The sequence below is a fragment of the Dendrobates tinctorius genome, unplaced genomic scaffold (genome assembly GCF_039654945.1).
Source record: "Dendrobates tinctorius isolate UK_male_01 unplaced genomic scaffold, ASM3965494v1 ptg000269l, whole genome shotgun sequence".
NCBI classification, from domain to species: domain Eukaryota; kingdom Metazoa; phylum Chordata; class Amphibia; order Anura; family Dendrobatidae; genus Dendrobates; species Dendrobates tinctorius.
Window position 1 is genome coordinate 2,419,337 of NW_027361936.1, and position 10,664 is coordinate 2,430,000.

A 10,664-nucleotide genomic window follows, 5' to 3' on the forward strand; every position below is an offset into this window, starting at 1 on the left:
AAAAAGGTTCTGTAAACCTTGTTGGAAAAATAAGGAATTGATTATAACATTTTTAACCCTTCTAACTTATAAACAACAAAAAAAAATTAAATAATTATGCTGATGTAAAGTAGGCTTGTGATAAATGTTATTTATTAACTATTTTTTGTGATATCACTATCTGGTTTAACAGGATCAAGTGCAAAAGGGTTAATATTGTTCCACCAGATTCATTGGAGGAGTTATGGAAGAGAATGAATACAGAGGTCAAACAGGTTGTTTTATTAATAGAGATGGGCAGACACCTGAATGTTCAGGTCCGGCGGGTTCGGCCGAACATTTACAAAAAGTTTGGGTTCGAGTACCAGAACAGTACATAGACCCGAACCCAAACTCTGACCCCATTCACTTGAATAGGGGGCCCGAAAATCCAGTGTTTGCTGCGCTGTAATGTGCATGACAGTGCAGCAAACACCCCTTCTGATCGGCGGTGAAATCCTCCCTGACAGTCAGAGAGCCACGGTTCCTATGCTGTTAAAGACAGCGTGAGCGCTCAGCTGTGATCGGAAGTATAAAGTTTACCTCCGGTCACAGGTGTGTTTAGTCTTATTTCAAATAAAGGACTTTATTCTGGCTGTGTTTTTATTTACCTTACAACAATAGGATTAGTAACAGATAGGTGTCTTACAGATGCTTCTCCATTACTAAGCCGTGGGCTTGATGTCATCTGACCATACAAAGGTGACATCAACCCCACAATATGAACCTCTCTTGCCACCACCACAGGGCAAGTGGGAAGAGCCGAGCAAAGTGCCAGAATTGGCACATCTAATAGATGTGCCTTTTCTGGGCAGCTGTGGGCTACTATTTTAGGCTGGGGGACCAATATCCATGGCCCCTTACCAGCCTAAGAATACCAGCCCCCAACTGTGAGCTTTAGCAAGCCTGGTTGTCAAAAATAGGGGAGACCCACGTCATTTTTTAAAATTATTTATTTAACTAATTAAAAAAAACAGTGTGGGGACTACTCTGTTCTTGATAACTAGCAAGAAGCTGACAGCTGAGGGATGCAGGGCTAGTTAGCAAAAATACAAGGACGCCCATGCGTTTTTTTATTATTAATTTACAGGGCAGGAGAGGCTGATGAATACTCCTGTTCTCACTGTAATTGGCGGTACCAGTTGTCGGATGATGGGATCAGTAGTCCCATCAGCTGACATCAGTGACCGGAAGTAAATTTTATACCTCCAATCACAGCTGAGCGCTCACGCTGTTTTTTGACAGCTTGGGAACCGCGCCTCTCTGACCAGAGGGGAGAATTTCACAGCCGATCAGAAGCGGTGCTTTCCATGCTGTCATTCACATGACAGAGCAACAAACACCAAGTGTTCGGGCAGCTGACCCCAAACAGTAACCCAGACTTTCTGATGAAGTCCATGTTCGGTGTTTGTGCTGTAGGTGTTCAGTACGGATGCCAAACTTTACTGTTCGGGTTCACCCATCTCTATTTATTAACAATAAAATATAGGGACATGGGAGGACACACAGATATTCTAGTGCCTAATGTCTTCAATTATTAATGCCTTCTCCTTGTAAAGGGGACTAGATCTTGCACCAATACAACAGGGCAGATGCTGGGCAAAACTGGGCATTGCATTTTAGGAGCTTAGATCTGACTCCTGCAGTCAGTAACACCTTCCCTAAATAGTGTACTATCATCCATGTTATCACGTCTACCCAAGGTCACAGGCTCAAAAGGCTTCCTAGGACAGACTAGGCACAAGCCACTCCATCTGCCAGACTCCAGAGAAATCCCTCTACCCCAGGGATCTGGCTTTACGATGAAACCCGGTTGAATGCTAGCATGGAGGGCCTGCCGTCCAGAGGTAGGAATTGTCACCAAGCAGGGTCAGACATGAAAAGTCACGTCAAATACAAAATCAGGATCTATAAGAATAGTCAGAAATAAAACAGGAATGCACTAAACCAAACAGGAGCAAAAGATGCACACCTAGCCAAGTAAACACTAAACTTTTTATCTGGCAGCTTCCAGCAGCAAACTGGAAACCTTAGTAGCGTATGATGCTCTCCAATTGACTGGAGCAGGCAGCTGATAATTTCAGCTGGACAACACACACATCCATCCTGCCTGACCTGATGGTGCTACAGGTTCCAGCCACTATAACATTAGTGACTGGAAAGAGCCCACCGTCAAGAGCTTCTGGTTCTGACATCGCCTTTAAATCACCAGCGCCACCCACAGAATGAGTATGGTGGCACATCTTGACAAAAGTTGCAGGAGCAGGATTTGGTGGAATTGTGACTAGTGTTGAGCATTCCGATACTGCAAATATCGGGTATCGGCCGATATTCGCTGTATCGGAATTCTGATACCGAGTACCGAAATTTTTTCTATATCGGATAACGGAATCGGAAGTCCCATAATGCAATGAGCCACTGTTGTGGCTGTGATTGGCTGCTGAAATTATGTCATCATGATGCGCGGTCTGTGCAGACTGCGAGGGGTCTGTGCCGACTGTCGGGGTCTGTATGGGCCTCTCGGGGGTCTGTACAGGCCTGTTGGGGGCCTGTGCCGGCTGCCGGTAGTCTGTACGGGCCTCTCGGGGGTCTGTACAGGCCTGTTGGGGGCCTGTGCCGGCTGCCGGTGGTCTGTACGGGCCTCTCGGGGGCCTGTGCTGGCTGCCGGTGGTCTGTACGGGCCTCTCGGGGGTCTCTACAGGCCTGTCAGGGGCCTGTGCCGGCTGCCGGTGGTCTGTATGGGCCTCTTGGGGGCCTGTGCTGGCTGCCGGTGGTCTGTACGAGCCTCTCGGGGGTCTGTACAGGCCTGTCGGGGGCCTGTGCCTGCTGCCGGTGGTCAGTACGGGCCTCTCGGGGGCCTGTGCCGGCTGTCAGTGGCCTGTGCCGGCTGCCGGGGGCCTGTGCCGGCTGCCTGTGGTCTGTACGGGCCTCTCGGTGGTCTGTGCCGGCTGCCAGGGACCTGTGCCGGCTGCCGGTGGTCTGTGTGGGCCTGCCGGGGGTTTTGTGTGTGTGTGTGCAGGCATTGTCCGATGGGACTACAAGTCCCATCGGGCGATGCCTGCTACACTGACAGTGATTGACACATTAGCCAATGATAGGACAGTAGTAGTCCCATCATCGGGCTAATGTATTGAATGTAAAAAAAAAAAAAACATACTGCATACATACTACATTCATACAACATAAATACATACTACATACATGCTACAAATATACTACATTCATACAACATACATACTACATACTACACACATGCTACATATATTCTACATTCATACAATATACATACGTTCTACATACATGCTACATATATGCTACATTCATACAACATACATACATACATGCTACATACATACTACATTCATACAACATACATACAAACTACATACATGCTACATATATACTACATTCATACAACATACATACATAATACATATTACATACATGCTACATATATACTACATTCATACAACATACATGCATACTACATACATGCTACATATATACTACATTCATACAACATACATACTACATTGTTATGATGAGTCACCGAAGGAGGAAAAAACAAAATACTAGCTAAGTCCAGAAAAACCAGAGAGGTTGGCAGCTATCGGATTGCAGACCCCTGAACCTATCCACAACAACTACCAGTAGCTGTGGGGGGTTCCTACGGTGCCCTAGACCCCTCGATCACAGCCGGAGAACTACATAGCCTAAAGACAGAAAGGGGAAAAACTAAACTGCCCCAGAGCAGACCTCAAAGCAATAGGCAGCCCCCAACATATAATGACGGTGACGCAAGATGAAAACACTAACACAGATAGAAAGATAGGTTGAGCAAATGATGGGGCCCAAGCTATCTAAATAGGACAGGATAGGAAAGCCGCTGTCTGCCATCCGCAAAAACCCTATCCAAAATGTGCCAACCGACTGATAGGAAAAACAGGCCCTGAAGTCGCTAGGCTTCAAAAGACTATATCAGCACTCAGGTATATTCTGAAGACATCGCAAAAGATCAACAGATCAGAGACAAAAATGGAATTCAGCTCACCCCCGGCCGGGGATGGGAGAACTCCCAAAAAACAAGGCAAAACAAAAACAAAACTGAAGTGTTCAAAGCAGAGCAGAAAAACTTAGCTTTGAGACGCAGGAATCAGACTGGTCTCCAAGTATCCAGCAGGATCACCAGCAAGGCAGAAGGGCTGCCTTATATCCAGTCCTCAATTCCAGCCACCCAGTCATCATCTAGCTTCCCAGGTGTTTGGTAATCAGCCTCACTACCTTCCTTCACCAGAGGAGGGAGTTCATCAGACCTCAACGGTGAAGGGAAAAATGAACTCACAACACTACATACTACATACATGCTACATGTATACTACATTCATACAACATACATACATAGTACATACATGCTACATATATACTGCATTCATACAACATACATGCATACTACAGACATGCTACATACATACTACATTCATACAACATACATACATAATGCATACATGCTACATGTATACTACATTCATACAACATACATACTACATACTACATGCATGCTACATATATACTACATTCATACAACATACATACATACTACATACATGCTACATGTATAATACATTCATACAACATACATATATACTACATATATACTACATTCATACATACATACTACATATATACTACATTCATACAACATACATACATACATAATACATACATACTACATATACTACATTCATACAACATACATACATACATACATACTACATACATACTACATATATACTACATTCATACAACATACATACATAATACATACTACATACATACTACATATATACTACATTCATGCAACATACATACATACTACATACATACTACATACTACATTCATACTACATACATAGTACATACAACATGCTACAGACATACAACATACATACATACTACATACATACTACATACAATACATTCATACATTCATACAATACATACATATAGACATACAGTACATATAACATAGAGTACATACTCACCCTCACTTGTCACTTTGTTCCCCGAAGCCAGTGTCATTCTCACTGTAAAAAATATGAAAATAACAAACAAACAATATACTCCCTGATCCGCAGAAATCCACGTGTGTGTGTCCCACACCGATCTCCCGTGGAGAACAGCAGCATCAGCTGATGCGCCCACTCATTACGGGGCTACAGGAATCCAGTGATGGGAGTTAGGTATCCTTCCGCACGGTATTCCTCCGCCACGGTAAAAAAAAGTCCCTAGTCTCACTTTTGGCACTGCTGTGTGAGAAAGTTCCCACGCAGCTTTTGCCATAAAGTGAGACCAGGGACTATTTTTTTACAGTGGCGGAGGAATACAGTGTGGAAGGATACCTATCTCCCATCAATGGATTCCTGGAGCCCCGTAGAGAGCAGTCGCATCAGCTGATACTGCTGTTCTCCATGGGAGATCGGCGTGGGACACATACGCGTGGATTTCTGCGGATCAGGGAGTATATTGTTTGTTTGTTATTTTCATATTTTTCCACAGATGACATTGGCTTCGGGGATCAAAGTGACAAGTGATGGTGAGTATGTACTCTATGATATATGTACTGTATGTCTATATGTATGTATTGTATGAATGTATGGTATGAATGCATTGTATGCAGTATGTATGTTGTATGAATGTTGTATATATGTAGCATGTATGTAGTATGTAGTATGTAAGTATGCTGTATGAATGTAGTATATATGTAGCATGTATGTAGTATGTATGTATGCTGTATGAATGTAGTATATATGTAGCATGTATGTAGTATGTAGTATGTATGTATGTTGTATGAATGTAGTATATATGTAGCATGTATGTAGTATGTAGTATGTATGTTGTATGAATGTAGTATATATGTAGCATGTATGTAGTATGTATGTATGTTGTATGAATGTAGTATATATGAAGTATGTATGTAGTATATATGTATGTTGTATGAATGTAGTATATATGTAGCATTTATGTAGTATGTATGTTGTATGAATGTAGTATATATGAAGTATGTATGTAGTATGTATGCATGTTGTATGAATGTAGTATATATGTAGCATGTATGTAGTATGTATGTATGCAGTATGAATGTAGTATATATGTAGCATGTATGTAGTATGTATGTATGTTGTATGAATATAGTATATATGTAGCATGTATGTAGTATGTAGTATGTATGTTGTATGAATGTAGTATATATGTAGCATGTATGTAGTATGTAGTATGTATATATGTTGTATGAATGTAGTATATATGTAGCATGTATGTAGTATGTACAGTATGTTGTATGAATGTAGTATATATGTAGCATGTATGTAGTATATATGTATGTTGTATGAATGTAGTATATATGTAGCATGTATGTAGTATGTATGTTGTATATTGTATGAATGTAGTATATATGTAGCATGTATGTAGTATGTAGTATGTATTTTGTATGAATGTAGTATATATGTAGCATGTATGTATGTATGTTGTATGAATGTAGTATATATGTAGCATGTATGTAGCATGTATGTATGTTGTATGAATGTAGTATATATGTAGCATGTATGTAGTATGTTTGTATGTTGTATGAATGTAGTATATATGTAGTATGTTTTTTTGTTTTTTTTTACATTCAACACATTAGCTGGATGATGGGACTACTACTGTCCCATCATTGGCTAATGTGTCAATCACTGTCATTGTAGCAGGCATCGCCCGATGGGACTTGTAGTCCCATCGGACGATGCCTGCACACACACAATACCCCCGAAAGGCCCACACAGACCCCCGGCAGCCGGCACAGAACCCCAGCAGGCCCGCACAGAACCCCGGCAGGCCCATACAGACCCCCGGCAGCCGGCACAAGCCCCCGGCAGGCCCGTACAGACCCCCGGCAGACGCCCCCGGCTGGCCCATACAGATCCCCGGCAGCCGGCACAAGCCCCCGACAGTTGGCACAGACCTCTGATAGGCCCGTACAGACCACCGGCAGCCGGCACAGGCCCCCGACAGGCCTGTACAGACCCCCGAGAGGCCCGCACAGGCCCTGGCCGCACACACAGACACGCACAGTGTCTGCCCACGCACCGCCCACACTCTTCCCTCCTCCCGAACAGGATGTACAAGGAAAGAAAGGGTTTTTTTTAATTCCAATATTTCTGTCCCATTGACTTGAATGGGACTTCCGGTATCGGAATCGGCGATACCCGATACTTTTTTTGTATCGGGCCGATCCAATCCGATCCAATATTTCTGAATATTGGATTGTATCGCTCAACACTAATTGTGACCCATGTCCTTCCAAGTAGAATTTACCAAAATATTTTCCATTAGTGCTATATTGCTGGAAAATCTTTCTTGAACTCTCTCACTAAATTCTGAATCCTTATTTGCTATTGAGCTCTGTTGTCAGTTGACTTATCAATAAGGCTTGTTAAAAATTAAAGAGATGAAGGTTAAATATCTTACATTATTCAATATATCTTACATATCCTCAATTCTTAATGTCTTCTTCACTTCACTTTTGAACATGCTAAAGCGGGGCACAAAACTAAATGTCTTCAATGTCCTAAACTAAGCAAATAAGCAAATAAAAATCTGCTAAAATAGCTTTGATTGAACTTCAACCCCCTTTAAATTCCTGATACTCATCACAGTGTGTTCAGTGTTTCTCATTCCTAAATTTGACATTTCATTACAGAATTGGTTTTAGAACTCAAAAGTTGGGATTCACTTAATTGCCTAGCAATAAAAATATCAATATGCCGTTGGATTCAAGCAGAGTGACATTAGAGAATTATTGGACCAGTAAAGAGAAATGGAGAGAGAAATGTGCTTAAAAGCAACGACTATCAACAGTCATCTACTACGACAACTTGTTTACCAAAAACAATGAGTGCATTGCTTAACTTACTGTATCCCTAATATAATGATGGTTACAAAGACTTATAAATTGTAATACATTCAAGGAAATGTGATGGAAAAGCCTTGATATACCTGTAAAACGATAAGGATTGTAGTAGTATAAATAATAATCACAGCTGTAGTTACAAAATATGGAATTTGAATAACATTTCCCAATTTTCTTACATATAAAGACTTAACATGGCCATACACATTAATCTAAGATTGATAATAATTGACAATTTAGAGTAATTGATAATTTGTCATGTGAAATTTAACAGCGAATGGTGTTTTTAGCCATCTGATGAATGGCAGTCCTTGTTTAGAAATAACGAAGCAACATGTTAAACGCACATTGGAGTGTGGGGTGGAGGTGTCAGCACATACAGCATGAGTACCGGTTAGTATTATTCATCTGCCACTTTTATATCTGACAACAATTTCTCCTGATATACTGCACTGTGCACTTTTTTTACCGCTGATGATTTACACAGGGAATCATGATTGTGGATTGGAGTTGTTATAAGAATTTTCGAGCGGCCTAATGAAATTATATCTTTGATAATGTGATCTCATATTATATTGTACTCTGCCCTACCCTTTTTTTTACTGGTGGTGATATATATAGTGAACTGTAACTACTATTGTTTGGACCTGTGACATGAATTTCTGAGTGGACTAATAGAATTATTGAAAACAACTTGAATCATTGCTATATTGAAATATATTTATTGTTTTGTACTCCACTTTACATATCTCGTAGGGGATCACACTTTTTTTATCCTCTTCTTGGGTGTTCGATAAACAATTTCCAATCTCTAGTGATTATATATGACATACGATCACTATTAATAGTTCGGTACGTGCTGATGTGCTTCCATTGGTTTTTAATGTATTTCTCATTTATTATGCCTTGTAAAGTATTTTAACATATTTGTGTCCTTTTTGGTGTTCTTAATTAATAAAAATTAATATTTGTTATGAATTGATGGTATTTATATATATATATATATTATATATAATTATTATTTTTTTTTTTTCAAGTAGTTTTTTCTTAAACAGCGTTGTTGTGTCTACTTGAATCTAGTTAAACATACTTACCTGGGTATTAATTTTTCTCCATAGTTTTTTGCTAACTGGCTAATAGTTTGAGGTCCATGAAAGATCTTTCAGTATAAAAACATTCCTTGAACACTCCCAGAAAAATTGTTCATTCTTTCTCTAAATATCAACCACTTCATGTGTTATTCAACTTTATCTGAGGCATCAATCAGATTGACGCACTCCATCACCAAGGAGCTCTTTCTCCAACAACATCACAATAGGTTCCAGCTCCACGTTACAGTCAATGAGATGGTTTAGGTCAAGTACACTAAGCACTAATGAGGTCCGATGCTCAGGGATACTATGCCACTCTCAGTGGACTACAATCCCACATCACCGGATTGGTTTAAGGTTACATCAGATTGCATTTCTTGCGCTAATTTCCCAGAAAAAAAATGACTCCAGGGTGATTTTTAATATAATACCCGTAATACCTGTAAAAGTACTCATGGGACGGAAGGATTGATGGCTAGAGTATGTACATCTCTAATGCCACATGTATTCTCCAGAAACTGACTAGGTCTTGTGATCAATCACATACTTGGAAGGAATTTAAAAATGTGGTAGTGTATACACTGAGTGTGCGTGTGTTGATGTAGCTGATCTGTGTGTGAATATAACTGATCTGTGCCTGCTGATGTAGCTGAGCAGTGTATCTTGATGTAGCTGAGCTACAGTATGTCTATTGATGTTTCTAAGCTGAGTTTGTGTCTTTTGCCTTAGCTTAACCAATTCTGTGTGTGTGTGTTCTTGTAGCAGAGTTGTTTGTGTGTATATAGCAAAGCTTTGTGTGCACATGTTGTACAGTTGTGTGCACAAGCATGTAGCAAAGCTGCTTGTGTGTATATTATAACTGTGTTGATGTGTAACAGAGCTATGTGTTCGTGTGTACATTGCAAAGCTGAGTGTGTGTGTGTGTGTGTGTGTGTGTACTGTGCATGCAGCAGAGTTGTGTGATTGTGTGAACTGCTCTTATTTTCTACTGTCTAAATCTCAGATGTGCTTTAAAGTAACTTGTGTCTAAAAAAGATGGTATAATATTGGGTAGCAAGGTGGCTCAGTGTTTAGTACTTTTGCTTTGCAAATAAAGGAGTCCTGGGTTCAAATCACACCAAACTTTACGTTTAGTCGGGTTCCTTTATGCACTCCAGTTTCCTCCCATATTCCATAAACATATTGATAGGGAATTTGTGATTTTGAGACCTGATGGGGACAGTGATGATGATGTCTGCGCTGCATTGGAAGGATTTCCAAAAAAATTAACATTTATCAGTATCCATGAGAAGAGCATTGATTACACTTGCTCTTAAAAAATTGTATGTTGCTAAGATAAATTTTGATGTCAGACTTTTGGTTACATTTCTGTTAGGAGATTGGTGGGAATCTTGTGTCTATTAATAAAATATAACAAGACAGAATTTATGAGGGGAAATCTTTGAGGTACCATGCTTGATGTCTTTTCTTACTCATTCCCGCTGGCAAAAAAATTTTGTGTTTGCACTGTTTTTTTTCTATTCTGTCTTCCAAAATGAATAACTTTTTTAGTTCTCCATCAACATGGTTGCATGAGGGCTGATTTTTTTCAGGATGGCTAATACCAT